Raw genomic sequence first — 26887 nt, forward strand, 5'->3', positions numbered from 1 at the left:
ACTTCCCCGGACCTGCAAGTGGAACGCGCTGTCGAGCTTTGTGCCCAGGCAAAAGGTGGCAGCCTTGGTCTCTCAGGTGCCAATGACGGGCCCCATTACCCCTAGAAAAAGAACAATGGCTTTCTGTCCTGGTACCTTTTCCCAGGGAGGAATCTTCATTGGTCTGGAATTCTGGGCTGAAAACGGCTCTTTCCCTTACCCGCATGTGGCACGCACCGTCGAGCTTTGCGCCCAGGGAAAAGGTGGCAGCCCTGGGCTCTCAGCTGCCAATTGTGGGGCCCCATTACCCCTAGAAAAGGCAGAATGGCTTTCTGTCCTGACACCTTTTCCCAGAGAGGAATTTTCTTCCGTCTGGAATTCTGGGCTGAAAAATGGCCCTTTCCCGGACCCGCACAGAGTATGCACCGTCGAGCTTTGCACCCAGGGAAAAGGTGGCAGCCTTGGGCTCTCAGGTGCCAATGATGGGACCCAATTACCATTACAAAATACACAAAGGCTTTGTCTCCTGGTACCTTTTCCCTCTGAGGAATCTTCATAGGTCTGGAATTCTGGGCTAAAAAATGGCACTTTCCCGGACCCGCATGTGGCACGCACCGTCTAGCTTTGCGCCCAGGGAAAAGGTGGCAGCCCTGGGCTCTCAGCTGCCAATTTTGGGGCCCCATTAACCCTAGAAAAAGCACAATCGCTTTCTGTCCTGGCACCTTTTCCCTGGGAGAAATCTTCATCGGCCTCGAATTCTGGGATGAGAAACAGCACATTTCTGGACCCGCAAGTGGCACGCACCGTCGAGCTTTGCGCTCAGGGAAAAGGTTGCAGCCTTGGGCTCTCAGGTGTCAATGATGGAGCCCCACTAACCCTAGAAAAGGAACAATCGCTTTCTGTCCTGACACCTTTTCCCAGGGAGGAACCTTCATCGGTCTGGAATTCTGGAATGAGAAACGGCAATTTCCCGGACCCTCACGTAGCACGCATGGTCGAGCTTTGCGCCCAGGGTATAGGAGGCAACCTTGGGCTCTCAGGTGCCAATGATGGGGCCCGATTAACCCTAGAAATGGAACAATCGCTTTCTGTCCTGGGAGCCTCTTCCCTGTGAGGAGTCTTCATCCGTCTGAAATTGAGGGCTGAAAAACGGCACTTTCCCGGACAAGAAAGTGGTACGCGCCGTTGATGTTTGTGCCCACGGAAAAGGTGGCAGCCTTGAACTCTGAGGTGCCAATGATGGGGCACCATTGACCCTAGAAAAGGACAATTCGATTTCTGATCTGGCACCTTTTCCCTGGGAGGTGTCTTCGTCCATCTGGAATACTGGGCTGAAAAATGGCACTTCCCCGGACCCGCAAGTGGCACGCGCCGTCGACATTTGCGCCCAGGCAAAAGGTGGCAGCCTTGGGCTCTCAGGTGCCAATGATGGGGACCCGTTAACACTAGAAAAATAACACTTGCTTTCTGTCCTGGCACCATTTCCCAGGGAGGAATCTTCGCCCGTCTGGAAATCTGGGTTCAGAAATGGCACTGCCCCAAACCCGCACAAGGTACACACTGTCGAGCTTTGCGCCCAGGGAAAAGGGGGCAGCCTTGGGTTCTCAGGTGCCAATGATGGTGCCCCATTACCCCTTCAAAAGCCACAATGGCTTTCTGTCCTGGCCCCTTTTCCCAGGGAGGAATCTTCATCGGTTTGGAATTCTGGTCTGAGAATCGGCACTTTCCTGGACCCACAAGTGGAACGCACCATCGAGCTTTGCGTCCAGGGAAAAGGTGGCAGTCTTGGGCTCTCAGGTGCCAATGATGGGGCCCCATTACCTTTACAAAAAGCACAATGGCTTTCTGTCCTGGCACCTTTTCCCTGGGAGGAGTCTTGATTGGTCTGGAATTGTGGGCTGTAAAATGGCACTTTCTGGGACCAGCACGTGGCACGCACTGTCGTGCTTTGCGCCCAGGGAAAAGGAGGCAACCTCTGGCTCTCAGATGCCAATGACGGGCCCCCATTAACACTAGAAATGGAACAATCGCTTTCTGTCCTGGGAGCCTTTTCCCTGGGAGGAGTCGTCATCCGGCTGGAATCTTGGGCTGAACAAAGCACTTTCTCTGACCTGCACGTGGCAGGCACCATCTAGCTTTGCGCCCCGGGAAGAGGTGACAGCCTTGGGCTCTCAGGTGCCAACGATGGGTCCCCGTTAACACTAGAGAAATAACAATTGCTTTCTGTGCTGGCACCTTTTCCCTGGAAGGAATCTTCGTCCGTCTGGAATTCTGGACTGAAAAACGGCACTTCCCCGGACCTGCAAGTGGAACGCACCGTCGAGCTTTGTGTCCAGGCAAAAGGTGGCAGCCTTGAACTCTGAGGTGCCAATGATGGGGCACCATTGACCCTAGAAAAGGACAATTCGATTTCTGACCTGGCACCTTTTCCCTGGGAGGTGTCTTCGTCCGTCTGGAATTCTGGGCTGAAAAATGGCACTTCCCCGGACCCGCAAGTGGCACGCGCCGTAGACATTTGCGCCCAGGCAAAAGGTGGCAGCCTTGGGCTCTCAAGTGCCAATGATGGGGCCCCGTTAACACTAGAAAAATAACACTTGCTTTCTGTCCTGGCACCTTTTTCCCAGGGAGGAATCTTCATTGGTCTGGAATTCTGGGCTGAAAACGGCTCTTTCCCTTACCCGCATGTGGCACGCACCGTCGAGCTTTGTGCCCAGGGAAAAGGGGGCAGCCCTGGGCTCTCAGCTGCCAATTTTGGGGCCCCATTAACCCTAGAAAAGGCAGAATGGCTTTCTGTCCTGGCACCTTTTCCCAGGGAGAAATCTTCGCTGGCCTGGAATTCTGGGATGAGAAACGGCACATTCCCGGACTTGCAAGTGGCACGCGCTGTCGACATTTGCGCCCAGGGAAAAGCTGGCAGCCTTGGGCTCTCAGGTGCCAAAGATGAGGTCCCATTACCCCTAGAAAAGGCACAATGGCTTTCTGTCCTGACACCTTTTCCCAGAGAGGAATCGACTTCCGACTGGAATTCTGGGCTGAAAAACGGCCCTTTCCCGGACCCGCACAGGGTATGCACCGTCGAGCTTTGCACCCAGGGAAAAGGTGGCAGCCTTGGGCTCTCAGGTGCCAATGATGTGGCCCAATTAGCATTACAAAATACACAATGGCTTTGTCTCCTGGTACCTTTTCCCTCTGAGGAATCTTCATAGGTCTGGAATTCTGGGCTGAAAAATGGCACTTTCCCGGACCCGCACGTGGAACGCTCCGTCGAGCTTTGCGCCCAGGGAAAAGGTGGCAGCCTTGGGCTCTCAGGTGTCAATTTTGGGGCCCCATTAACCCTAGAAAAGGCACAATTGCTTTCTGCCCTGGCAACTTTTCCTAGGGAGGAATCTTCATCGGCCTCGAATTCTGGGATGAGAAACAGCACATTCCTGGACCCGCAAGTGGCACGCACCGTCGAGCTTTGCGCCCACGGAAAAGGTGTCAGCCTTGAAGTCTGAGGTGCCAATGATGGGCCACCATTGACCCTAGAAAAGGACAATTCGATTTCTGACCTGGCACCTTTTCCCAGGGAGGTGTCTTCGTCCGTCTGGAATTCTGGGCTGAAAAATGGAACTTCCCCGGACCCGCAAGTGGCACGCGCCGTCGACATTTGCGCCCAGGGAAAAGGTGGCAGCCTTGGGCTCTCAGGTGCCAAAGATGAGGTCCCATTACCCCTAAAAAAGGCACAATGGCTTTCTGTCCTGACACCTTTTCCCAGAGAGGAATCGACTTCCGTCTGGAATTCTGGGCTGAAAAACGGCCCTTTCCCGGACCCGCACAGGGTATGCACCGTCGAGCTTTGCACCCAGGGAAAAGGTGGCAGCCTTGGGCTCTCAGCTGCCAATGATGGGGCCCAATTAGCATAACAAAATACACAATGGCTTTGTCTCCTGGTACCTTTTCCCAGGGAGGAATCTTCATAGGTCTGGAATTCTGGGCTGAAAAATGGCACTTTCCCGGACCCGCACGTGGAACGCTCCGCCGAGCTTTGCGCCCAGGGAAAAGGTGGCAGCCTTGGGCTCTCAGCTGCCAATGATCGTGCTCCATTATCCCTACAAAAGGCACAATTGCTTTCTGTCCTGGCACCTTTTCCCAGGGAGGAATCTTCATCGGTTTGGAATTCTGGTCTGAGAATCGGCACTTTCCTGGACCCACAAGTGGAATGCACCATCGAGCTTTGCGTCCAGGGAAAAGGTGACAGTCTTGGGCTCTCAGGTGCCAATGATGGGGCCCCATTACCTTTACCAAAAGCACAATGTCTTTCTGTCCTGAGAGCCTTTTCCCTGGGAGGAGTCGTCATCCGTCTGGAATCCTGGGCTGAACAAAGCACTTTCTCTGACCTGCACGTGGCAGGCACCATCTAGCTTTGCGCCCAGGGAAAAGGTGGCAGCCTTGGGCTCTCAGGTGCCAACAATGGGTCCCCGTTAACACTAGATAAATAATAATCGCTTTCTGTCGTGGCACCTTTTCCCTGGGAGGAATTTTCGTCCATTTGTAATTCTGGGCTGTAAAACGGCACTTCCCCGGACCTGCAAGTGGAACGCACCGTCGAGCTTTGTGCCCAGGCAAAAGGTGGCAGCCTTGGGCTCTCAGGTGCCAATGATGGGGCCCAATTAGCATAACAAAATACACAATGGCTTTGTCTCCTGGTACCTTTTCCCTCTGAGGAATCTTCATAGGTCTGGAATTCTGGGCTGAAAAATGGCACTTTCCCGGACCCGCACGTGGAACGCTCCGTCGAGCTTTGCGCCCAGGGAAAAGGTGGCAGCCTTGGGCTCTCAGGTGTCAATTTTGGGGCCCCATTAACCCCAGAAAAGGCACAATTGCTTTCTGTCCAGGCACCTTTTCCCAGGGAGAAATCTTCATCGGCCTCGAATTCTGGGATGAGAAACAGCACATTCCTGGACTCGCAAGTGGCACGCACGGTCGAGCTTTGCGCTCAGGGAAAAGGTTGCAGCCTTGGGCTCTCAGGTGTCAATGATGGAGCCCCATTAACCCTAGAAAAGGAACAATCGCTTTCTGTCCTGACACCTTTTCCCAGGGAGGAATCTTCATCGGTCTGTAATTCTGGAATGAGAAACGGCAATTTCCCGGACCCTCACGTAGCACGCATGGTCGAGCTTTGCGCCCAGGGTATAGGAGGCAACCTTGGGCTCTCAGGTGCCAATGATGGAGCCCGATTAACCCTAGAAATGGAACAATCGCTTTTTGTCCTGGGAGCCTCTTCCCTGTGAGGAGTCTTCATCCGTCTGGAATTCAGGGCTGAAAAACGGCACTTTCCCGGACAAGAAAGTGGCACGTGCCGTTGATGTTTGCGCCCACGGAAAAGGTGGCAGCCTTGAACTCTGAGGTGCCAATGATGGGGCACCATTGACCCTAGAAAAGGACAATTCGATTTCTGACCTGGCACCTTTTCCCTGGGAGGTGTCTTCGTCCGTCTGGAATTCTGGGCTGAAAAATGGCACTTCCCCGGACCCGCAAGTGGCACGCGCCATCGACATTTGCGCCCAGGCAAAAGGTGGCAGCCTTGGGCTCTCAGGTGCCAATGATGGGGCCCCATTAACACTAGAAAAATAACACTTGCTTTCTGTCCTGGCATTATTTTCCCAGGGAGGAATCTTCATTGGTCTGGAATTCTGGGCTGAAAACGGCTCTTTCCCTTACCCGCATGTGGCACGCATGGTCGAGCTTTGCGCCCAGGGAAAAGGTGGCAGCCCTGGGCTCTCAGCTGCAAATTTTGGGGCCCCATTAACCCTAGAAAAGGCACAATGGCTTTCTGTCCTGGCACCTTTTCCCAGGGAGAAATCTTCGCTGGCCTGGAATTCTGGGATGAGAAACGGCACATTCCCGGACTTGCAAGTGGCACGCGCCGTCGACATTTGCGTCCAGGGAAAAGGTGGCAGCCTTGGGCTCTCAGGTGCCAAAGATGAGGTCCCATTACCCCTAGAAAAGGCACAATGGCTTTCTGTCCTGATACCTTTTCCCAGAGAGGAATCGACTTCCGTCTGGAATTCTGGGCTGAAAAACGGCCCTTTCCCGGACCCGCACAGGGTACGCACCGTCGAGCTTTGCACCCAGGGAAAAGGTGGCAGCCTTGGGCTCTCAGGTGCCAATGATGGGGCCCAATTAGCATAACAAAATACACAATGGCTTTGTCTCCTGGTACCTTTTCCCTCTGAGGAATCTTCATAGGTCTGGAATTCTGGGCTGAAAAATGGCACTTTCCCGGACCCGCACGTGGAACGCTCCGTCGAGCTTTGCGCCCAGGGAAAAGGTGGCAGCCTTGGGCTCTCAGGTGTCAATTTTGGGGCCCCATTAACCCTAGAAAAGGCACAATTGCTTTCCGTCCAGGCACCTTTTCCCTGGGAGAAATCTTCATCGGCCTCGAATTCTGGGATGAGAAACAGCACATTCCTGGACCCGCAAGTGGCACGCACCGTCGAGCTTTGCACTCAGGGAAAAGGTTGCAGCCTTCGGCTCTCAGGTGTCAATGATGGAGCCCCATTAACCCTAGAAAAGGAAGAATCGCTTTCTGTCCTGACACCATTTCCCAGGGAGGAATCTTCATCGGTCTGTAATTCTGGAATGAGAAACGGCAATTTCCCGGACCCTCACGTAGCACGCATGGTCGAGCGTTGCGCCCTGGGAAAAGGAGGCAGCCTTGGGCTCTCAGCTGCCAATGATGGTGTCCCATTACCTTTACAAAAAACACAATGGCTTTCTGTCCTGGCACCTTTTCCCTGTAACGAGTCTTCATTGGTCTGGAATTCTGGGCTGTAAAATGGCACTTTCTGGGACCAGCACGTGGCACGCACTGTCGTGCTTTGCGCCCAGGGAAAAGGAGACAACCTCTGGCTCTCAGATGCCAATGACGGGCCCCCATTAACACTAGAAATGGAACAATCGCTTTCTGTCCTGGGAGCCCTTTCCCTGGGAGGAGTCGTCATCCGTCTGGAATCCTGGGCTGAACAAAGCACTTTCTCTGACCTGCACGTGGCAGGCACCATCTAGCTTTGCGCCTAGGGAAAAGGTGGCAGCCTTGGGCTCTCAGGTGCCAATGATGAGGCCCCGTTAACACTAGAAAAATAAGACTTGCTTTCTGTCCTGCCACGTTTTCCCAGGGAGGAATCTTTGTCTGTCTGGAAATCTGAGTTCAAAAATGGCACTGGCCCAAACTTGCACAAGGTACACACCGTCGAGCTTTGCGCCCAGGGAAAAGGGGGCAGCCTTGGGCTCTCAGCTGCCAATGATGGTGCCCCATTACCCCTAGAAAAGGCACAATGGCTTTCTGTCCTGGCACCTTTTCCCTGGGAGGAATCTTCATCGGTTTGGAATTCTCGTCTGAGAATCGGCACTTTCCTGGACCCACAAGTGGAATGCACCATCGAGCTTTGCGTCCAGGGAAGAGGTGGCAGTCTTGGGCTCTCAGGTGCCAATGATGGGGCCCCATTACCTTTACAAAAAGCACAATGGCTTTCTGTCCTTGGAGTTTTTTCCCTGGGAGGAGTCGTCATCCGTCTGGAATCCTGGGCTGAACAAAGCACTTTCTCTGACCTGCACGTGGCAGGCACCATCTAGCTTTACGCCCAGGGAAAAGGTGGCAGCCTTAGGCTCTCAGGTGCCAACAATGGGTCCCCGTTAACACTAGATAAATAATAATCGCTTTCTGTCCTGGCACCTTTTCCCTGGGAGGAATTTTCGTCCATCTGGAATTCTGGGCTGAAAAACGGCACTTCCCCGGACCTGCAAGTGGAACGCACCGTCGAGCTTTGCGCCCAGGGAAAAGGTGGCAGTCTTGGGCTCTCAGGTGCCAATGATGGGGCCCCGTTACCCCTAGAGAAAGAACAATGGCTTTCTGTCCTGGCACCTTTTCCCAGGGAGGAATCTTCATTGGTCTGGAATTCTGGGCTGAAAACGGCTCTTTCCCTTACCCGCATGTGGCACGCACCGTCGAGCTTGTGCCCAGGGAAAAGGTGGCAGCCCTGGGCTCTCAGCTGCCAATTCTGGGGCCCCATTAACCCTAGAAAAGGCACAATGGCTTTCTGTCCTGGCACCTTTTTTCCTGGGAGAAATCTTCGCTGTCCTGGAATTCTGGGATGAGAAACGGCCCTTTCCTGGACCCGCACAGGGTATGCACCGTCGAGCTTTGCACCCAGGGAAAAGGTGGCAGCCTTGGGCTCTCAGGTGCCAATGATGGGGCCCAATTAGCATAACAAAATACACAATGGCTTTGTCTCCTGGTACCTTTTCCCAGGGAGGAATCTTCATAGGTCTGGAATTCTGGGCTGAAAAATGGCACTTTCCCGGACCCGCACGTGGAACGCTCCGTCGAGCTTTGCGCCCAGGGAAAAGGTGGCAGCCTTGGGCTCTCAGGTGTCAATTTTGGGGCCCCATTAACCCTAGAAAAGGCACAATTGCTTTCTGTCCTGGCACCTTTTCCCTGGGAGAAATCTTCATCGGCCTCGAATTCTGGGATGAGAAACAGCACATTCCTGGACTCGCAAGTGGCACGCACGGTCGAGCTTTGCGCTCAGGGAAAAGGTTGCAGCCTTGGGCTCTCAGGTGTCAATGATGGAGCCCCATTAACCCTAGAAAAGGAACAATCGCTTTCTGTCCTGACACCTTTTCCCAGGGAGGAATCTTCATCGGTCTGTAATTCTGGAATGAGAAACGGCAATTTCCCGGACCCTCACGTAGCACGCATGGTCGAGCTTTGCACCCAGGGAAAAGGGGGCAGCCTTGGGCTCTCAGCTGCCAATGATGGTGCCCCATTACCCCTACAAAAGGCATAGTGGCTTTCTGTCCTGGCACCTTTTCCCTGGGAGGAATCTTCATCGGTTTGGAATTCTGGTCTGAGAATCGGCACTTTCCTGGACCCGCAAGTGGAATGCACCATCGAGCTTTGCGTCCAGGGAAAAGGTGGCAGTCTTGGGCTCTCAGGTGCCAATGATGGGGCCCCATTACCTTTACAAAAAACACAATGGCTTTCTGTCCTGGCACCTTTTCCCTGGGAGGAGTCTTCATTGGTCTGGAATTCTGGGCTGTAAAATGGCACTTTCTGGGACCAGCACGTGGCACGCACTGTCGTGCTTTGCGCTCAGGGAAAAGGAGGCAACCTCTGGCTCTCAGATGCCAATGACGGGCCCCCATTAACACTAGAAATGGAACAATCGCTTTCTGTCCTGGGAGCCCTTTCCGTGGGTGGAGTCGTCAGCCGTCTGGAATCCTGGGCTGAACAAAGCACTTTCTCTGACCTGCACGTGGCAGGCACCATCTAGCTTTGCGCCTAGGGAAAAGGTGGCAGCCTTGGGCTCTCAGGTGCCAATGATGGGGACCTGTTAACACTAGAAAAATAACACTTGCTTTCTGTCCTGCCACCTTTTCCCAGGGAGGAATCTTCGTCTGTCTGGAAATCTGGGTTCAAAAATGGCACTGGCCCAAACCCGCACAAGGTACACACCGTCGAGCGTTGCGTCCAGGGAAAAGGTGGCAGTCTTGGCCTCTCAGGTGCCAACGATGGGGCCCCATTACCTTTACAAAAAGCACAATGGCTTTCTGTCCTTGGAGCCTTTTCCCTGGGTGGAGTCGTCATCCGTCTGGAATCCTGGGCTGAACAAAGCACTTTCTCTGACCTGCACGTGGCAGGCACCATCTAGCTTTGCGCCCAGGGTAAAGGTGGCAGCCTTGGGCTCTCAGGTGCCAAAAATGGGTCCCCGTTAACACTAGATAAATAATAATCGCTTTCTGTCCTGGCACCTTTTCCCTGGGAGGAATTTTCGTACATCTGTAATTCTGGGCTGAAAAACGGCACTTCCCGGGACCTGCAAGTGGAATGCACCGTCGAGCTTTGTGCCCAGGCAAAAGGTGGCAGCCTTGGGCTCTCAGGTGCCAATGATGGGGCCCCATTACCACTAGAGAAAGAACAATGGCTTTCTGTCCTGGCACCTTTTCCCTGGGAGGAATCTTCATTGGTCTGGAATTCTGGGCTGAAAACGGCTCTTTCCCTTACCCGCATGTGGCACGCACCGTCGAGATTTTTGCCCAGGGAAAAGGTGGCAGCCCTGGGCTCTCAGCTGCCAATTTTGGGGCCCCATTAACCCTAGAAAAGGAACAATCGCTTTCTGTCCTGGCACCTTTTCCCAGGGAGAAATCTTCGCTGTCCTGGAATTCTAGGATGAGAAACGGCCCTTTCCCGGACCCGCACAGGGTATGCACCGTCGAGCTTTGCACCCCGGGAAAAGGTGGCAGCCTTGGGGTCTCAGGTGCCAATGATGGGGCCCAATTAGCATTACAAAATACACAATGGCTTTGTCTCCTGGTACCTTTTCCCTCTGAGGAATCTTCATAGGTCTGGAATTCTGGGCTGAAAAATGGCACTTTCCCGGACCCGCACGTGGAACGCTTCGTCGAGCTTTGCGCCCAGGGAAAAGGTGGCAGCCTTGGGCTCTCAGGTGCCAATGATTGGGCCCCATTACCTTTACAAAAAACACGATGGCTTTCTGTCCTGGCACCTTTTCCCTGGGAGGAGTCTTCATTGGTCTGGAATTCCGGGCTGTAAAATGGCACTTTCTGGGACCAGCACGTGGCACGCACTGTCGTGCTTTGCGCCCAGGGAAAGGAGGCAACCTCTGGCTCTCAGATGCCAATGACGGGCCCCCATTAACACTAGAAATGGAACAATCGCTTTCTGTCCTGGGAGCCCTTTTCCTGGGTGGAGTCGTCAGCCGTCTGGAATCCTGGGCTGAACAAAGCACTTTCTCTGACCTGCACGTGGCAGGCACCATCTAGCTTTGCGCCCAGGCAAAAGGTGGCAGCCTTGGGCTCTCAGGTGCCAATGATGGGGCCCCGTTAACACTAGAAAAATAACACTTGCTTTCTGTCCTGCCACCTTTTCCCAGGGAGGAATCTTCGTCCGTCTGGAAATCTGGGTTCAAAAATGGCACTGGCCCAAACCCGCACAAGGTACACACTGTCGAGCTTTGCGCCCAGGGAAAAGGGGGCATCCTTGGGCTCTCAGGTGCCAATGATGGTGCCCCATTACCCCTAGAAAAGGCACAATGGCTTTCTGTCCTGGCACCTTTTCCCAGGGAGGAATCTTCATCGGTTTGGAATTCTGGTCTGAGAATCGGCACTTTCCTGGACCCGCAAATGGAACGCACCATCGAGCTTTGCGTCCAGGGAAGAGGTGGCAGTCTTGGGCTCTCAGGTGCCAATGATGGGGCCCCATTACCTTTACAAAAAGCACAATGGCTTTCTGTCCTTGGAGTTTTTTCCCTGGGAGGAGTCGTCATCCGTCTGGAATCCTTGGCTGAACAAAGCACTTTCTCCGACCTGCACGTGGCAGGCACCATCTAGCTTTGCGCCCAGGGTAAAGGTGGCAGCCTTGGGCTCTCAGGTGTCAATTTTGGGGCCCCATTAACCCTAGAAAAGGCACAATTGCTTTCTGCCCTGGCACCTTTTCCCTGGGAGAAATCTTCATCGGCCTCGAATTCTGGGATGAGAAACAGCACATTCCTGGACCCGCAAGTGGCACGCACTGTCGAGCTTTGCGCTCAGGGAAAAGGTTGCAGCCTTCGGCTCTCAGGTGTCAATGATGGAGCCCCATTAACCCTAGAAAAGGAACAATGGCTTTCTGTCCTGACACCTTTTCCCAGGGAGGAATCTTCATCGGTCTGGAATTCTGGAATGAGAAACGGCAATTTCCCGGACCCTCACGTAGCACGCATGGTTGAGCTTTGCGCCCAGGGTATAGGAGGCAACCTTGGGCTCTCAGGTGCCAATGATGGAGCCCGATTAACCCTAGAAATGGAACAATCACTTTCTTTCCTGGGAGCCTCTTCCCTGTGAGGAGTCTTCATCCGTCTGGAATTCAGGGCTGAAAAACGGCACTTTCCCGGACAAGAAAGTGGTACGTGCCGTTGATGTTTGCGCCCACGGAAAAGGTGGCAGCCTTGAACTCTCAGGTGCCAATGATGGGGCACCATTGACCCTAGAAAAGGACAATTCGATTTCTGATCTGGCAACTTTTCCCTGGGAGGTGTCTTCGTCCATCTGGAATTCTTGGCTGAAAAATGGCACTTTCTCAGACCCGCAAGTGGCACCCGCCGTCGACATTTGCGCCCAGGCAAAAGGTGGCAGCCTTGGGCTCTCAGGTGCCAATGATGAGGCCCCGTTAACACTAGAAAAATAACACTTTCTTTCTGTCTTGGCACCTTTTCCCAGGGAGGAATCTTCGTCCGTCTGGAAATCTCGGTTCAAAAATGGCACTGCCCCAATCCCGCACAAGGTACACACTGTCGAGCTTTGCGCCCAGGGAAAAGGGGGCAGCCTTGGGCTCTCAGCTGCCACTGATGGTGCCCCATTACCCCTACAAAAGGCACAATGGCTTTCTGTCCTGACATATTTTCCCAGAGAGGAATCGACTTCCGTCTGGAATTCTGGGCTGAAAAACGGCCTTTTCCCGGACCCGCACAGGGTATGCACCGTCGAGCTTTGCACCCAGGGAAAAGGTGGCAGCCTTGGGCTCTCAGGTGCCAATGATGGGGCCCAATTAGCATTACAAAATACACAATGGCTTTGTCTCCTGGTACCTTTTCCCTCTGAGGAATCTTCATAGGTCTGGAATTCTGGGCTGAAAAATGGCACTTTCCCGGACCTGCACGTGGAACGCTCCGTCGAGCTTTGCGCCCAGGGAAAAGGTGTCAGCCTTGGGCTCTCAGGTGTCAATTTTGGGGCCCCATTAACCCTAGAAAAGGTACAATTGCTTTCTGTCCTGGCACCTTTTCCCAGGGAGAAATCATCGGCCTCGAATTCTGGGATGAGAAACAGCACATTCCTGGACCCGCAAGTGGCACGCACCATCGAGCTTTGCGCTCAGGGAAAAGGTTGCAGCCTTCGGCTCTCAGGTGTCAATGATGGAGCCCCATTAACCCTAGAAAAGGAACAATCGCTTTCTGTCCTGACAACTTTTCCCAGGGAGGAATCTTCATTGGTCTGGAATTCTGGAATGAGAAACAGCAATTTCCCGGACCCTCACGTAGCACGCATGGTTGAGCTTTGCGCCCAGGGTATAGGAGGCAACCTTGGGCTCTCAGGTGCCAATGATGGAGCCCGATTAACCCTAGAAATGGAACATTCGCTTTCTTTCCTGGGAGCCTCTTCCCTGTGAGGAGTCTTCATCCGTCTGGAATTGAGGGCTGAAAAACGGCACTTTCCCGGACAAGAAATTGGTACGTGCCGTTGATGTTTGCGCCCACAAAAAAGGTGGCAGCCTTGAACTCTCAGGTGCCAATGATGGGGCACCATTGACCCTAGAAAAGGACAATTCGATTTCTGACCTGGCACATTTTCCCTGGGAGGTGTCTTTGCCGTCTGGAATTCTGGGCTGAAAAATGGCACTTCCCCGAACCCGCAAGTGGCACGCGCCATCGACATTTGCTCCCAGGGAAAAGGTGGCAGCCTTGGGCTCTCAGGTGCCAATGATTGGGCACGTTAACACTAGAAAAATAACACTTTCTTTCTGTCCTGGCACCTTTTCCCAGGGAGGAATCTTCGTCCGTCTGGAAATCTGGGTTCAAAAATGGCACGGCCCCAAACCCGCACAAGGTACACACCGTCGAGCTTTGCGCCCAGGGAAAAGGGGGCAGCCTTGTGCTCTCAGGTGCCAATGATGGTGCCCCATTACCCCTAGAAAAGGCACAATGGCTTTCTGTCCTGGCACCTTTTCCCAGGGAGGAATCTTCATCGGTTTGGAATTCTGGTCTGAGAATCGGCACTTTCCTGGACCCGCAAGTGGAACGCACCATCGAGCTTTGTGTCCAGGGAAAAGGTGGCAGTCTTGGGCTCTCAGGTGCCAATGATGGGGCCCCATTACCTTTACAAAAAACACAATGGCTTTCTGTCCTGGCACCTTTTCCCTGGGAGGGGTCTTCATTGGTCTGGAATTCCGGGCTGTAAAATGGCACTTTCTGGGACCAGCACGTGGCACGCACTGTCGTGCTTTGCGCCCAGGGAAAAGGAGGCAACCTCTGGCTCTCAGATGCCAATGACGGGCCCCCATTAACACTAGAAATGGAACAATCGCTTTCTGTCCTGGGAGCCCTTTTCCTGGGTGGAGTCGTCAGCCGTCTGGAATCCTGGGCTGAACAAAGCACTTTCTCTGACCTGCACGTGGCAGGCACCGTCGAGCTTTGCGCCCAGGCAAAAGGCGGCAGCCTTGGGCTCTCAGGTGCCAATGATGGGGCCCCGTTAACACTAGAAAAATAACACTTTCTTTCTGTTCTGGCACCTTTTCCCAGGGAGGAATCTTCGTCCGTCTGGAAATCTGGGTTCAAAAATGGCACTGGCCCAAACCCGCACAAGGTACACACCGTCGAGCTTTGCGCCCAGGGAAAAGGGGGCAGCCTTGGGCTCTCAGGTGCCAATGATGGTGCCCCATTACCCCTACAAAAGGCACAATGGCTTTCTGTCCTGGCACCTATTCCCAGGGAGGAATCTTCATCGGTTTGGAATTCTGGTCTGAGAATCGGCACTTTCCTGGACCCGCAAGTGGAACGCACCATCGAGCTTTGCGTCCAGGGAAAAGGTGGCAGTCTTGGGCTCTCAGGTGCCAATGATGGGGCCCCATTACCTTTACAAAAAGCACAATGGCTTTTTGTCCTGGGAGCCCTTTCCCTGGGAGGAGTCGTCATCCGTCTGGAATCCTTGGCTGAACAAAGCACTTTCTCCGACCTGCACGTGGCAGGCACCATCTAGCTTTGCGCCCAGGGTAAAGGTGGCAGCCTTGGGCTCTCAGGTGCCAACAATGTGTCCCCGTTAACACTAGATAGATAACAATCGCTTTCTGTCGTGGCACCTTTACCCTGGGAGGAATTTTCGTCCATCTGGAATTCTGGGCTGAAAAACGGCTCTTTCCCTTACCCGCATGTGGCATGCACCGTCGAGCTTTGCGCCCAGGGAAAAGGTGGCAGCCCTGGGCTCTCAGCTGCCAATTGTGGGGCCCCATTAACCCTAGAAAAGGCACAATCGCTTTCTGTCCTGGCACCTTTTCCCAGGGAGGAATCTTCGCTGGCCTGGAATTCTGGGATGAGAAACGGCACATTCCCGGACTTGCAAGTGGCACGCGACATCGACATTTGCGCCCAGGGAAAAGGGGGCAGCCTTGGGCTCTCAGGTGCCAAAGATGAGGTCCCATTACCCCTAGAAAAGGCACAATGGCTTTCTGTCCTGACACCTTTTCCCAGAGAGGAATCGACTTCCGTCTGGAATTCTGGGCTGAAAAACGGCCCTTTCCCGGACCCGCACAGGGTATGCACCGTCGAGCTTTGCACCCAGGGAAAAGGTGGCAGCCTTGGGCTCTCAGGTGCCAATGATGGGGCCCAATTAGCATTACAAAATACACAATGGCTTTGTCTCCTGGTACATTTTCCCTCTGAGGAATCTTCATAGGTCTGGAATTCTGGGCTGAAAAATGGCACTTTCCCGGACCCGCACGTGGAACGCTCAGTCGAGCTTTGCGCCCAGGGAAAAGGTGGCAGCCTTGGGCTCTGAGGTGTCAATTTTGGAGCCCCATTAACCCTAGAAACGGTACAATTGCTTTCTGCCCTGGCACCTTTTCCCTGGGAGAAATCTTCATCGGCCTCGAATTCTGGGATGAGAAACAGCACATTCCTGGACCCGCAAGTGGCACGCACGGTCGAGCTTTGCGCTCAGGGAAAAGGTTGCAGCCCTCGGCTCTCAGGTGTCAATGATGGAGCCCCATTAACCCTAGAAAAGGAACAATCGCTTTCTGTCCTGACACCTTTTCCCAGGGAGGAATCTTCATCGGTCTGGAACTCTGGAATGAGAAACGGCAATTTCCCGGACCCTCTCGTAGCACGCATGGTCGAGCTTTGCGCCCAGGGCATAGGAGGCAACCTTGGGCTCTCAGGTGCCAATGATGGAGCCTGATTAACCCTAGAAATGGAACAATCGCTTTCTTTCCTGGGAGCCTCTTCCCTGTGAGGAGTCTTCATCCGTCTGGAATTCAGGGCTGAAAAACGGCACCTTCCCAGACAAGAAAGTGGTACGTGCCGTTGATGTTTGCGCCCACAAAAAAGGTGGCAGCCTTGAAGTCTGAGGTGCCAATGATGGGGCACCATTGACCCTAGAAAAGGACAATTCGATTTCTAACCTGGCACCTTTTCCCTGGGAGGTGTCTTCGTCCGTCTGGAATTCTGGGCTGAAAAATGGCACTTCCCCGGACCCGCAAGTGGCACGCGCCGTCGACATTTGCGCCCAGGCAAAAGGTGGCAGCCTTGGGCTCTCAGGTGCCAATGATGGGGCCCCGTTAACACTAGAAAAATAACACTTGCTTTCTGTCCTGGCACCTTTTCCCAGGGAGGAATCTTCGTCCGTCTGGAAATCTGGGTTCAAAAATGGTACTGCCCCAAACCCGCACAAGGTACACACCGTCGAGCTTTGCGCCCAGGGAAAAGGGGGCAGCCTTGGGCTCTCAGGTGCCAATGATGGTTCCCCATTACCCCTACAAAAGGCATAATGGCTTTCTGTCCTGGCACCTTTTCCCAGGGAGGAATCTTCATCGGTTTGGAATTCTGGTCTGAGAATCGGCACTTTCCTGGACCCGCAAGTGGAACGCACCATCGAGATTTGCGTCCAGGGGAAAGGTTGCAGCCTTCGGCTCTCAGGTGCCAATGATGGGGCCCCATTACCTTTACAAAAAACACAATGGCTTTCTGTCCTGGCACCTTTTCCCTGGGAGGAGTCTTCATTGGTCTGGAATTCTGGGCTGTAAAATGGCACTTTCTGGGACCAGCACGTGGCACGCACTGTCGTGCTTTGCGCTCAGGGAAAACAGGCAACCTCTGGCTCTCAGATGCCAATGACGGGCCCCCATTAACACAAGAAATGGAACAATCGCTTTCTGTCCTGGGAGCCCTTTCCCTGGGAGGAGTCGTCATCCGTCTGGAATCCTGGGCTGAACAAAGCACTTTCTCTGACCTGCACGTGGCAGGCACCATCTAGCTTTGCGCCCAGGGAAGAGGTGACAGCCTTGGGCTCTCAGGTGCCAATGATGGGTCCCCGTTAACACTAGATAAATAACTATCGCTTTCTGTCCTGGCACCTTTTCCCAGGGAGGTGTCTTCGTCCTCTGGAATTCTGGACTGAAAAACGGCACTTCCCCGGACCTGCAAGTGGAACGCACCGTCGAGCTTTTTGCCCAGGGAAAAGGTGGCAGCCTTGGGCTCTCAGGTGCCAATGAAGCGGCCCCATTACCCCTAGAAAAAGAACAATGGCTTTCTGTCCTGGCACCTTTTCCCTGGGAGGAATCTTCATTGGTCTGGAATTCTGGGCTGAAAACGGCTCTTTCCCTTACCCGCATGTGGCACGCATCGTCGAGCTTTGCGCCCAGGGAAAAGGTGGCAGCCCTGGCCTCTCAGCTGCCAATTTTGGGGCCCCATTAACCCTAGAAAAGGCACAATCGCTTTCTGTCCTGGCACCTTTTCCCAGGGAGAAATCTTCGCTGGCCTGGAATTCTGGGATGAGAAACGGCACATTCCCGGACTTGCAAGTGGCACGCGCCGTCGACATTTGCGCCCAGGCAAAAGGTGGCAGCCTTGGGCTCTCAGGTGCCAAAGATGAGGTCCCATTACCCCTAGAAAAGGCACAATGGCTTTCTGTCCTGACACCTTTTCCCAGAGAGGAATCAACTTCCGTCTGGAATTCTGGGCGGAAAAACGGCCCTTTCCCGGACCCACACAGGGTATGCACCGTCGAGCTTTGCACCCAGGGAAAATGTGGCAGCCTTGGGCTCACAGGTGCCAATGATGGGGCCCAATTAGCATTACAAAATACACAATGGCTTTGTCTCCTGGTACCTTTTCCCTCTGAGGAATCTTCATAGGTCTGGAATTCTGGGCTGAAAAATGGCACTTTCCGTGACCCGCACGTGGAACGCTTCGTCGAGCTTTGCGCCCAGGGAAAAAGTGGCAGCCTTGGGCTCTGAGGTGTCAATTTTGGAGCCCCATTAACCCTAGAAAAGGAACAATTGCTTTCTGCCCTGGCACCTTTTCCCTGGGAGAAATCTTCGCTGGCCTCGAATTCTGGGATGAGAAACAGCACATTCCTGGACCCGCAAGTGGCACGCACCGTCGAGCTTTGCGCTCAGGGAAAAGGTTGCAGCCTTCGGCTCTCAGGTGTCAATGATGGAGCCCCATTAACCCTAGAAAAGGAACAATCGCTTTCTGTCCTGACACCTTTTCCCAGGGAGGAATCTTCATCGGTCTGGAACTCTGGAATGAGAAACGGCAATTTCCCGGACCCTCTCGTAGCACGCATGGTCGAGCTTTGCGCCCAGGGCATAGGAGGCAACCTTGGGCTCTCAGGTGCCAATGATGGAGCCTGATTAACCCTAGAAATGGAACAATCGCTTTCTTTCCTGGGAGCCTCTTCCCTGTGAGGAGTCTTCATCCGTCTGGAATTCAGGGCTGAAAAACGGCACTTTCCCAGACAAGAAAGTGGTACGTGCCGTTGATGTTTGCGCCCACAAAAAAGGTGGCAGCCTTGAAGTCTGAGGTGCCAATGATGGGGCACCATTGACCCTAGAAAAGGACAATTCGATTTCTAACCTGGCACCTTTTCCCTGGGAGGTGTCTTCGTCCGTCTGGAATTCTGGGCTGAAAAATGGCACTTCCCCGGACCCGCAAGTGGCACGCGCCGTCGACATTTGCGCCCAGGCAAAAGGTGGCAGCCTTGGGCTCTCAGGTGCCAATGATGGGGCCCCGTTAACACTAGAAAAATAACACTTGCTTTCTGTCCTGGCACCTTTTCCCAGGGAGGAATCTTCGTCCGTCTGGAAATCTGGGTTCAAAAATGGTACTGCCCCAAACCCGCACAAGGTACACACCGTCGAGCTTTGCGCCCAGGGAAAAGGGGGCAGCCTTGGGCTCTCAGGTGCCAATGATGGTTCCCCATTACCCCTACAAAAGGCATAATGGCTTTCTGTCCTGGCACCTTTTCCCAGGGAGGAATCTTCATCGGTTTGGAATTCTGGTCTGAGAATCGGCACTTTCCTGGACCCGCAAGTGGAACGCACCATCGAGATTTGCGTCCAGGGGAAAGGTTGCAGCCTTCGGCTCTCAGGTGCCAATGATGGGGCCCCATTACCTTTACAAAAAACACAATGGCTTTCTGTCCTGGCACCTTTTCCCTGGGAGGAGTCTTCATTGGTCTGGAATTCTGGCCTGTAAAATGGCACTTTCTGGGACCAGCACGTGGCACGCACGGTCGTGCTTTGCGCTCAGGGAAAACAGGCAACCTCTGGCTCTCAGATGCCAATGACGGGCCCCCATTAACACAAGAAATGGAACAATCGCTTTCTGTCCTGGGAGCCCTTTCCCTGGGAGGAGTCGTCATCCGTCTGGAATCCTGGGCTGAACAAAGCACTTTCTCTGACCTGCACGTGGCAGGCACCATCTAGCTTTGCGCCCAGGGAAGAGGTGACAGCCTTGGGCTCTCAGGTGCCAATGATGGGTCCCCGTTAACACTAGATAAATAACTATCGCTTTCTGTCCTGGCACCTTTTCCCAGGGAGGTGTCTTCGTCCTCTGGAATTCTGGACTGAAAAACGGCACTTCCCCGGACCTGCAAGTGGAACGCACCGTCGAGCTTTTTGCCCAGGGAAAAGGTGGCAGCCTTGGGCTCTCAGGTGCCAATGAAGCGGCCCCATTACCCCTAGAAAAAGAACAATGGCTTTCTGTCCTGGCACCTTTTCCCTGGGAGGAATCTTCATTGGTCTGGAATTCTGGGCTGAAAACGGCTCTTTCCCTTACCCGCATGTGGCACGCATCGTCGAGCTTTGCGCCCAGGGAAAAGGTGGCAGCCCTGGCCTCTCAGCTGCCAATTTTGGGGCCCCATTAACCCTAGAAAAGGCACAATCGCTTTCTGTCCTGGCACCTTTTCCCAGGGAGAAATCTTCGCTGGCCTGGAATTCTGGGATGAGAAACGGCACATTCCCGGACTTGCAAGTGGCACGCGCCGTCGACATTTGCGCCCAGGCAAAAGGTGGCAGCCTTGGGCTCTCAGGTGCCAAAGATGAGGTCCCATTACCCCTAGAAAAGGCACAATGGCTTTCTGTCCTGACACCTTTTCCCAGAGAGGAATCAACTTCCGTCTGGAATTCTGGGCGGAAAAACGGCCCTTTCCCGGACCCACACAGGGTATGCACCGTCGAGCTTTGCACCCAGGGAAAATGTGGCAGCCTTGGGCTCACAGGTGCCAATGATGGGGCCCAATTAGCATTACAAAATACACAATGGCTTTGTCTCCTGGTACCTTTTCCCTCTGAGGAATCTTCATAGGTCTGGAATTCTGGGCTGAAAAATGGCACTTTCCGTGACCCGCACGTGGAACGCTTCGTCGAGCTTTGCGCCCAGGGAAAAAGTGGCAGCCTTGGGCTCTGAGGTGTCAATTTTGGAGCCCCATTAACCCTAGAAAAGGCACAATTGCTTTCTGCCCTGGCACCTTTTCCCTGGGAGAAATCTTCGCTGGCCTCGAATTCTGGGATGAGAAACAGCACATTCCTGGACCCGCAAGTGGCACGCACCGTCGAGCTTTGCGCTCAGGGAAAAGGTTGCAGCCTTCGGCTCTCAGGTGTCAATGATGGAGCCCCATTAACCCTAGAAAAGGAACAATCGCTTTCTGTCCTGACACCTTTTCCCAGGGAGGAATCTTCATCGGTCTGGAACTCTGGAATGAGAAACGGCAATTTCCCGGACCCTCTCGTAGCACGCATGGTCGAGCTTTGCGCCCAGGGCATAGGAGGCAACCTTGGGCTCTCAGGTGCCAATGATGGAGCCTGATTAACCCTAGAAATGGAACAATCGCTTTCTTTCCTGGGAGCCTCTTCCCTGTGAGGAGTCTTCACCCGTCTGGAATTCAGGGCTGAAAAACGGCACTTTCCCAGACAAGAAATTGGTATGTGCTGTTGATGTTTGCGCCCACGGAAAAGGTGGCAGCCTTGAAGTCTGAGGTGCCAATGATGGGGCACCATTGACCCTAGAAAAGGACAATTCGATTTCTGACCTGGCACCTTTTCCCTGGGAGGTGTCTTCGTCCGTCTGGAATTCTGGGCTGAAAAATGGCACTTCCCCGGACCCGCAAGTGGCACGCGCCGTCGACATTTGCGCCCAGGCAAAAGGTGGCAGCCTTGGGCTCTCAGGTGCCAATGATGGGGCCCTGTTAACACTAGAAAAATAACACTTGCTTTCTGTCCTGGCACCTTTTCCCAGGGAGGAATCTTCGTCCGTCTTGAAATCTGGGTTCAAAAATGGTACTGCCCCAAACCCGCACAAGGTACACACCGTCGAGCTTTGCGCCCAGGGAAAAGGGGGCAGCCTTGGGCTCTCAGGTGCCAATGATGGTTCCCCATTACCCCTACAAAAGGCATAATGGCTTTCTGTCCTGGCACCTTTTCCCAGGGAGGAATCTTCATCGGTTTGGAATTCTGGTCTGAGAATCGGCACTTTCCTGGACCCGCAAGTGGAACGCACCATCGAGATTTGCGTCCAGGGGAAAGGTGGCAGTCTTGGGTTCTCAGGTGCCAATGATGGGGCCCCATTACCTTTACAAAAAACACAATGGCTTTCTGTCCTGGCACCTTTTCCCTGGGAGGAGTCTTCATTGGTCTGGAATTCTGGGCTGTAAAATGGCACTTTCTGGGACCAGCACGTGGCACGCACTGTCGTGCTTTGCGCTCAGGGAAAAGAGGCAACCTCTGGCTCTCAGATGCCAATGACGGGCCCCCATTAACACTAGAAATGGAACAATCGCTTTCTGTCCTGGGAGCCCTTTCCCTGGGAGGAGTCGTCATCCGTCTGGAATCCTGGGCTGAACAAAGCACTTTCTCTGACCTGCACGTGGCAGGCACCATCTAGCTTTGCGCCCAGGGAAGAGGTGACAGCCTTGGGCTCTCAGGTGCCAATGATGGGTCCCCGTTAACACTAGATAAATAACTATCGCTTTCTGTCCTGGCACCTTTTCCCAGGGAGGTGTCTTCGTCCTCTGGAATTCTGGACTGAAAAACGACACTTCCCCGGACCTGCAAGTGGAACACACCGTCGAGCTTTTTGCCCAGGGAAAAGGTGGCAGCGTTGGGCTCTCAGGTGCCAATGATGGGGCCCCATTACCCCTAGAAAAAGAACAATGGCTTTCTGTCCTGGCACCTTTTCCCTGGGAGGAATCTTCATTGGTCTGGAATTCTGGGCTGAAAACGGCTCTTTCCCTTACCCGCATGTGGCACGCATCGTCGAGCTTTGCGCCCAGGGAAAAGGTGGCAGCCCTGGGCTCTCAGCTGCCAATTTTGGGGCCCCATTAACCCTAGAAAAGGCACAATCGCTTTCTGTCCTGGCACCTTTTCCCAGGGAGAAATCTTCGCTGGCCTGGAATTCTGGGATGAGAAACGGCACATTCCCGGACTTGCAAGTGGCACGCGTCGTCGACATTTGCGCCCAGGGAAAAGGTGGCAGCCTTGGGCTCTCAGGTGCCAAAGATGAGGTCCCATTACCCCTAGAAAAGGCACAATGGCTTTCTGTCCTGACACCTTTTCCCAGAGAGGAATAGACTTCCGTCTGGAATTCTGGGCGGAAAAACGGCCCTTTCCCGGACCCACACAGGGTATGCACCGTCGAGCTTTGCAGCCAGGGAAAATGTGGCAGCCTTGGGCTCACAGGTGCCAATGATGGGGTCCAATTAGCATTACAAAATACACAATGGCTTTGTCTCCTGGTACCTTTTCCCTCTGAGGAATCTTCATAGGTCTGGAATTCTGGGCTGAAAAATGGCACTTTCCGTGACCCGCACGTGGAACGCTCCGTCGAGCTTTGCGCCCAGGGAAAAAGTGGCAGCCTTGGGCTCTGAGGTGTCAATTTTGGGGCCCCATTAACCCTAGAAAAGGCACAATTGCTTTCTGCCCTGGCACCTTTTCCCTGGGAGAAATCTTCGCTGGCCTCGAATTCTGGGATGAGAAACAGCACATTCCTGGACCCGCAAGTGGCACGCACCGTCGAGCTTTGCGCTCAGGGAAAAGGTTGCAGCCTTCGGCTCTCAGGTGTCAATGATGGAGCCCCATTAACCCTAGAAAAGGAACAATGGCTTTCTGTCCTGACACCTTTTCCCAGGGAGGAATCTTCATTGGTCTGGAATTCTGGAATGAGAAACGGCAATTTCCCGGACCCTCACGTAGCACGCATGGTCGAGCTTTGCGCCCAGGGTATAGGAGGCAACCTTGGGCTCTCAGGTGCCAATGATGGGGCCCGATTAACCCTAGAAATGGAACAATCGCTTTCTTTCCTGGGAGCCTCTTCCCTGTGAGGAGTCTTCATCTGTTCCGGAATTCAGGGCTGAAAAACGGCACTTTCCCGGCCAAGAAAGTGGTACGTGCCGTTGATGTTTGCGCCCACGGAAAAGGTGTCAGCCTTGAAGTCTGAGGTGCCAATGATGGGGCACCATTGACCCTAGAAAAGGACAATTCGATTTCTGACCTGGCACCTTTTCCCTGGGAGGTGTCTTCGTCCGTCTGGAATTCTGGGCTGAAAAATGGCACTTCCCCGGACCCGCAAGTGGCACGCGCCGTCGACATTTGCGCCCAGGCAAAAGGCGGCAGCCTTGGGCTCTCAGCTGCCAATGATGGGGCCCCGTTAACACTAGAAAAATAACACTTGCTTTCTGTCCTGGCACCTTTTCCCAGGGAGGAATCTTCGTCCGTCTGGAAATCTGGGTTCAAAAATGGCACTGCCCCAATCCCGCACAAGGTACACACTGTCGTGCTTTGCGCCCAGGGAAAAGGAGGCAACCTCTGGCTCTCAGATGCCAATGACGGGCCCCCATTAACACTAGAAATGGAACAATCGCTTTCTGTCCTGGGAGCCCTTTCCCTGGGAGGAGTTGTCATCCGTCTGGAATCCTGGGCTGAACAAAGCACTTTCTCTGACCTGCACGTGGCAGGCACCATCCAGCTTTGCGCCCAGGGAAAAGGTGGCAGCCTTGGGCTCTCAGGTGCCAAAGATGAGGCCCCATTACCCCTACAAAAGGCACAATGGCTTTCTGTCCTGACACCTTTTCCCAGAGAGGAATCGACTTCCGTCTGGAATTCTGGGCTGAAAAACGGCCCTTTCCCGGACCCGCACAGGGTATGCACCGTCGAGCTTTGCACCCAGGGAAAAGGTGGCAGCCTTGGGCTCTCAGGTGCCAATGATGGGGCCCAATTAGCATTACAAAATACACAATGGCTTTGTCTCCTGGTACCTTTTCCCTCTGAGGAATCTTCATAGGTCTGGAATTCTGGGCTGAAAAATGGCACTTTCCCGGACCCGCACGTGGAACGCTCCGTCGAGCTTTGCGCCCAGGGAAAAGGTGTCAGCCTTGGGCTCTCGGGTGTCAATTTTGGGGCCCCATTAACCCTAGAAAAGGTACAATTGCTTTCTGTCCTGGCACCTTTTCCCAGGGAGAAATCTTCATCGGCCTCGAATTCTGGGATGAGAAACAGCACATTCCTGGACCCGCAAGTGGCACGCACAGTTGAGCTTTGCGCTCAGGGAAAAGGTTGCAGCCTTCGGCTCTCAGGTGTCAATGATGGAGCCCCATTAACCCTAGAAAAGGAACAATGGCTTTCTGTCCTGACACCTTTTCCCAGGGAGGAATCTTCATTGGTCTGGAATTCTGGAATGAGAAACGGCAATTTCCCGGACCCTCACGTAGCACGCATGGTCGAGCTTTGCGCCCAGGGTATAGGAGGCAACCTTGGGCTCTCAGGTGCCAATGATGGAGCCCGATTAACCCTAGAAATGGAACATTCGCTTTCTTTCCTGGGAGCCTCTTCCCTGTGAGGAGTCTTCATCCGTCTGGAATTGAGGGCTGAAAAACGGCACTTTCCCAGACAAGAAATTGGTACGTGCCGTTGATGTTTGCGCCCACGGAAAAGGTGGCAGCCTTGAAGTCTGAGGTGCCAATGATGGGGCACCATTGACACTAGAAAAGGACAATTCGATTTCTGACCTGGCACATTTTCCCTGGAAGGTGTCTTTGCCATCTGGAATTCTGGGCTGAAAAATGGCACTTCCCCGAACCCGCAAGTGGCACGCGCCGTCGACATTTTCTCCCAGGGAAAAGGTGGCAGCCTTGGGCTCTCAGGTGCCAATGATTGGGCCCCGTTAACACTAGAAAAATAACACTTGCTTTCTGTCCTGGCACCTTTTCCCTGGGAGGAATCTTCGTCCGTCTTGAAATCTGGGTTCAAAAATGGCACTGGCCCAAACCCGCACAAGGTACACACCGTCGAGCTTTGCGCCCAGGGAAAAGGGGGCAGCCTTGGGCTCTCAGCTGCCAATGATGGTGCCCCATTACCCCTAGAAAAGGCACAATGGCTTTCTGTCCTGGCACCTTTTCCCAGGGAGGAATCTTCATCGGTTTGGAATTCTGGTCTGAGAATCGGCACTTTCCTGGACCCGCAAGTGGAACGCACCATCGAGCTTTGTGTCCAGGGAAAAGGTGGCAGTCTTGGGCTCTCAGGTGCCAATGATGGGGCCCCATTACCTTTACAAAAAACACAATGGCTTTCTGTCCTGGCACCTTTTCCCTGGGAGGAGTCTTGATTGGTCTGGAATTCCGGGCTGTAAAATGGCACTTTCTGGGACCAGCACGTGGCACGCACTGTCGTGCTTTGCGCCCAGGGAAAAGGAGGCAACCTCTGGCTCTCAGATGCCAATGACGGGCCCCCATTAACACTAGAAATGGAACAATCGCTTTCTGTCCTGGGAGCCCTTTTCCTGGGTGGAGGCGTCAGCCGTCTGGAATCCTGGGCTGAACAAAGCACTTTCTCTGACCTGCACGTGGCAGGCACCATCTAGCTTTGCGCCCAGGGAAAAGGCGGCAGCCTTGGGCTCTCAGGTGCCAATGATGGGGCCCCGTTAACACTAGAAAAATAACACTTGCTTTCTGTCCTGCCACCTTTTCCCAGGGAGGAATCTTCGTCCGTCTGGAAATCTGGGTTCAAAAATGGCACTGGCCCAAACCCGCACAAGGTACACACCGTCGAGCTTTGCGCCCAGGGAAAAGGGGGCAGCCTTGGGCTCTCAGGTGCCAATGATGGTGCCCCATTACCCCTAGAAAAGGCACAATGGCTTTCTGTCCTGGCCCCTTTTCCCAGGGAGGAATCTTCATCGGTTTGGAATTCTGGTCTGAGAATCGGCACTTTCCTGGACTCGCAAGTGGAACGCACCATCGAGCTTTGCGTCCAGGGAAAAGGTGGCAGTCTTGGGCTCTCAGGTGCCAATGATGGGGCCCCATTACCTTTACAAAAAGCACAATGGCTTTTTGTCCTGGGAGCCTTTTCCCTGGGAGGAGTCGTCATCCGTCTGGAATCCTTGGCTGAACAAAGCACTTTCTCCGACCTGCACGTGGCAGGCACCATCTAGCTTTGCGCCCAGGGTAAAGGTGGCAGCCTTGGGCTCTCAGGTGCCAACAATGTGTCCCCGTTAACACTAGATAGATAACAATCGCTTTCTGTCGTGGCACCTTTACCCTGGGAGGAATTTTCGTCCATCTGGAATTCTGGGCTGAAAAACGGCTCTTTCCCTTACCCGCATGTGGCATGCACCGTCGAGCTTTGCGCCCAGGGAAAAGGTGGCAGCCCTGGGCTCTCAGCTGCCAATTTTGGGGCCCCATTAACCCTAGAAAAGGCACAATCGCTTTCTGTCCTGGCACCTTTTCCCAGGGAGAAATCTTCGCTGGCCTGGGATTCTGGGATGAGAAACGGCACATTCCCGGACTTGCAAGTGGCACGCGCCGTCGACATTTGCGCCCAGGGAAAAGGTGG

This window comes from Pithys albifrons, chromosome 34 (assembly GCF_047495875.1).
Source record: "Pithys albifrons albifrons isolate INPA30051 chromosome 34, PitAlb_v1, whole genome shotgun sequence".
Lineage (NCBI taxonomy): Eukaryota > Metazoa > Chordata > Aves > Passeriformes > Thamnophilidae > Pithys > Pithys albifrons.